We start from the raw sequence: 5152 nt of genomic DNA on the forward strand, positions 1-5152 counted from the left end.
CAAGAGGTGACTCTTTAAAATAGTTATATGACCTTTAAAAAGTACACAAAATAAAAGAACAACAAGGATGTTGGAATCCCCATTAGTTAAATGACCTCCTAGGCTTTCATAGGGCTATGGATGTATTTAACTAATAGGAAACATCACCCAGTCTGATGCCTGTCTTGGAAGCAAAATAGGGATAATTTAGTATGAGGAGTGATTAATGTCATTTACTTACTCATTTTGTTATAGCTGTTACTGAATTTAAAATGCTACTCACAAATTAAACATTTTACAACCGTTTTGTTCCTAATTGGTTGCAGATCACAGATTTCCTTTAAACATAATGGCTGTTTAGGTGGTGGGGTTTGAAATGCACATTGTTTTTTTACAATCACTTTTGAAGTTTTGAGAATTTGTTTAATTTTGATAGGTTTCAGAGTAGCAGCCGTGTTAGTCTGTATCCGCAAAAAGAACAGGAGTACTTGTGGCACCTTAGAGACTAACAAATTTTGGTGTATTTCAGTTAAAGGAGACCAAGGCGTAAAATCTCTTTATTTGACTCTGTTGTTTCAAAATGTGGTTTTAATGCATGATGTTCCTTATTACTGTGATTCAGACTTGGTCATTTTATATTTTTATATTATATTTATATATGAGATACATGTTGTCCAGATCATTATTTGGAGCAGGATAGCTAATTATGAGCTTAGTGAAAACACATTCTCATTCACACATTGAGTCTGAAGATTTGAATTTAATATTAGGTTTAATTCAAATACAAGTGCTAAGAGAGTAAAGGAGCATATATCCCTGTGTGGTTGTGACCAATATGAACAAGCAGAGAAAAGTTAACATTCTATTTTCTAGTCTGCTCCGCCAGGGTGAAAACCAACAGCATTTCAGTAGAGACCAGAAACATCTGAAAGTGAGTAGTGAAACTAACACAAGGTGTGTTCAGAGCCAATTAACAGCAGTAGGTAAAGATTATGTTGTACCTGACTCAAACCAGATTAGGCAAAGCTAACCTGCCTACTCAGATGAAATTCTAATAGTTTGTTTTAATGACTTTCAAGATGGTTTTATATATATATAAAAACTTATGTACAAATATGTCCCATCCGTTCACCTAAATCTTTACATGTGAATAAGTAAGACAGTCTCACATGTAGCAAAATAACTTCCAAAGCTTCCAGCATCACTTCTGATTCTTGATTATTATTATTTTTTTAATTCCTGACTGGGATTCTTGATTTTAAAGATTTTTGTTGTTGTTCATCATTGCTTCCACTGAAGCTTGGGTCAAAAGCACATTGATTGAACCAGTTGACTTCTAACAAGAAGTGCAGGTTTGCTTTTTATTAGTAAGATTAAGTCATTCAAATATTCGGAAGACAGTGTACAATTAAGGATTTCCCCCCCTGCATATAGTCACCAGTTAGTATTATGAAAAAACAGCTGTCTGGTTGGTCATATCACTTACCAGAAGATACTTATCTGCCTAATGGACTTCTTCATTAACGAAATCTATTGAACGTCTACCGTCAGTTCTGAGAAGGAACCTTTTGGTGGTTCTGTCACCTACTGCACTTTATTGCCTTCATTTCCACTTGACATTCGTTATTGTCTTCTTAGAGAAAACTTTGTCAACTGATAGTGTTCACTCAGTTTCTTGGAGTGTGTGTTAATATATTCTGAAAAGGCTTTAAAGTATCTTCCTTTATTTCATAATTAGAATAGTTGTTCTATGATTGTCCAGATAGTGTTTGCTTAAAAGGGTCTTATAAGGTCAGCTTGGGAGATACATTTGGATATTTCATGATGGACTAAACTCAGTCCATTACTAAGAGTAGACCCAGACTCTTGCTATTCTCCAGTTAGCTAACCCAGCACTAGTTATGGTAGCTACTAAATTCATCTAGTAAAACAGATGACATTTTTGAGAAATCATCTTTTTTAAAGTATCTTCAAAGGGAGCTGTAATTGGGCCAATTTTAACAGATTGAAACTACTATCTAATCCGATCTCCACTTATAGAAAATATTACTGTCCTACAAAGAGATCATTTATGGTAAGCTTTATGTATATTTGCTTTGGGTTTGGCTAATCCATAATCCTAATAGTTCAGAGCTCTGGGTGAAGAACTAGTTTTGTGTGTGTATGTTTCAGGTAAAGGTTTCAATTAACATAAAGAAGCTCCAGGTCTTAGATAAATGTTTTTAACTACAGATTGGTACCTTCAAACAGGACTTGGCTGTTTTTAGGTGCCTTTAACACCACCATGTAATTGCTGTTTATTTCTCATTCACATGAAATACATACATATATTTCCCAAGCACGATAAAGGTCTAAAAGTGCTTGAAAATATTTCAACTCTTTTGGACTTTTAGAACATGCTATTTTCCTGTGGTTAAATGCACAATGTATTGGAGGAATTGACCAAAGGAATTGGGTACATAAGAAAATTATTACTCAGAGCTTGTTAATACATTTGTTTCTATTCTACACTTGAACCAACATTGGATTGTTTAAGTTGTCTGGCATCTTTCATTGTAAATGATGAGGAATAGTAGATTATAATGCAATTTAGGTGCTCTGCTCTGTTAACCTGAGGAGTCTGAAGACTGGATATTGACTAAAAAGTGGTATTTGAAATATAATTGCACCACTGGTCTAAGGATGACTTTAACAATTAGCATCCAGCTTCAGACTAAGTAATTAAACAAAATATCAATAGCAATTTGTTTAGATTGCTAAGAAGAATAAACCACACAAGTATTAAAGGTGATGGGAAATTAATTCTGAAACAAACTTTTGAATAAATGTTGCTTGTAATAAGATATCATTGGTACAAATGAGCAGTACTGGGGTTATAGTTAAGCTAGAAAGTATTTATTGAGGCTGCAGGTTAGAAACAAAGTCATATTGGTTAACAAATAAAACCAAATGAAACCAATTTTCAATTAATTCCTAGAACTTAATTCTGTACTGCTGCTGAGTAAATTTGTGTTAAGTAATGTTAAGTAAAATTGTGAACACATCTTTCCACTGTTTGCAAATTTTTTTTTAAATTACAATCCATGAAATGGTAGAAATAAAAGAATAGAGTGTAACACACTCACCCATCTTATCCCAACGAATTATTAATTTGGGGGTACACAAGTCTTATGTATTAAACCATTTGTTTAATATTCAACCCAAACCTTAAGTTTATATAGTGTGTTTTGTTAGATCAGCTATTTTTATGCATGTAAAATTGATTTGCATCAAGTGATTTAAAAAAATCAGTATTATAGATAAAGGGGAAAGAGGTTTAATTTTTAGTACAGTAACAAAAAGCTGTGTTAGTATTAGACACAGACATTATATATCTAAGTTATACACACAATAAACATAAAGATAGTTTATGTGTTTAGCACATAAGTTATTTTATAGATAAAATAAGAAAGGGGAACCTTTACAATTACTTATTTTGATATTAAATTCTTAACTCAGAAGTGAGGTGTGTCCCTTAGGTACATACTACACAATACTCTGCTGATTTTTCCCATTTGGTCAGGGCTAACAGAATTATATTATTTGGCAACTGTGGTATTTGAATAAAGAGGTATTTTTTTCCAGTGAGTTTTCTTGAATGTCAAACAGATCAGAGTATTAAAAAGTCTGTGAGATAAGCATATTAAAATTTGCAAACAATTGAGTTTAGAAAATTGTTTGTTAAGATCAGTTCTGGAATCCTGTGAACTAGGATTTCTTTTCCATACTGTCTGGACTGTAGGTCCTAACAAAATTTTTTTTTAAATTACAAGAGGAAAAATGTTCATGGGGAAGGAGGGAGTAATTAAATCCCACATTTTGTTGTGATCGAGTTTTGTGGATTGTGTTTATTTAATGAAATAACCTGAATGTTTCCCATTGATACTAAAACAAAGAAGGAGATCCTGAAACACTTTGAAGTGTGTATTTTGTTGCTGTTGTACACGCCTAATAAGTGCTTGGATCTTTTAAACACAATTGTGTTCTGTCTCTGGCCATCTGAAAGTTCATTTTAACTGTTTGGCATGGCAAGATGACCCTTTTCAGAAACAGCTTAAAGTTCAAATTCACACCAGTATGAAAAAATATCTCCTTGTCATTTTAGGTAGGGGGCTTATTTGTAAATCTTCTTTGTGAAACAATTATAAATCTATAACAGCAAAAGAATAAAATTACTTAAAATATACTTTCTTAGAAAAGTTCTTTGTGTTTAAAATGCTGTTTATTACACACACAAAAAGTGGACTCTCTAAACACAAAATATTGGAAATCTTTCCACTATGTAGTCTGAGCAACTTAAAAATAACTTCTGTATTAATATTAATCAGAAGTGTTAGGATTATTCTGCTTTAAATAAAAAACTTTAAGTAAGAATTATGGAACACATTAAAATAACAATGTAAAATAAAATATGACACCAACCAAAATTAGAGAATCTATTTTTTTCTTTTAATTTAAATAGTGAATATTAGCTATAAAAGAAATTCATTTAAAAATTATTATATGAAGAAACTTCTTTATTTTCAGTACCTAGTTAAATTATCCCATTCAGAATAGAGTACTCTTGAAAAATAATAAACTTAATCTCCATATACAGTGAAACTAATTCCAAACAAATGTAACTCACTGACAACACAGAATTTAGACAAGAAGTGCAATTACACCAGTAAATATCAAACTATTTTATTGTTCAAGCCAATGTGAAATTTGAGAAATCTACTAGATTTCTTCACCAGTTATTGCAGTAATCTGGGGATGTTTTTAGATACATTGACATGAAGTGTTGCTGATTAAACAGGTACTGAACTTCTTCGATTTTTTTAAATTTTAGATTGAAATGAAGCTTCAACATATGGCTGTAAAGTATTTGTTCCTCAAAGTGACCACTGAGAAATGCTTGCATTCTAATGAGAGAACGTAGCTAATTCACTTTTCTGCCCCCATGCCAAACTTCTGCAATATTTCTGTGAGCTAACCTTTATCCCCCTTCTGGACTTGTACTGGTCTCTGCTAGAAAGCAAGTCAGCTGTAATTACTTACAGGTGAGTTATTCCATACTCATGAAAGAGCTCTATGAAAATGATGTTATTGAATTGAAATGTAGATGGCAGAAACACATTGATTTATTCTGCAT

Source organism: Mauremys mutica, chromosome 16 (genome assembly GCF_020497125.1).
Source record: "Mauremys mutica isolate MM-2020 ecotype Southern chromosome 16, ASM2049712v1, whole genome shotgun sequence".
In the NCBI taxonomy this organism is placed as follows: domain Eukaryota; kingdom Metazoa; phylum Chordata; order Testudines; family Geoemydidae; genus Mauremys; species Mauremys mutica.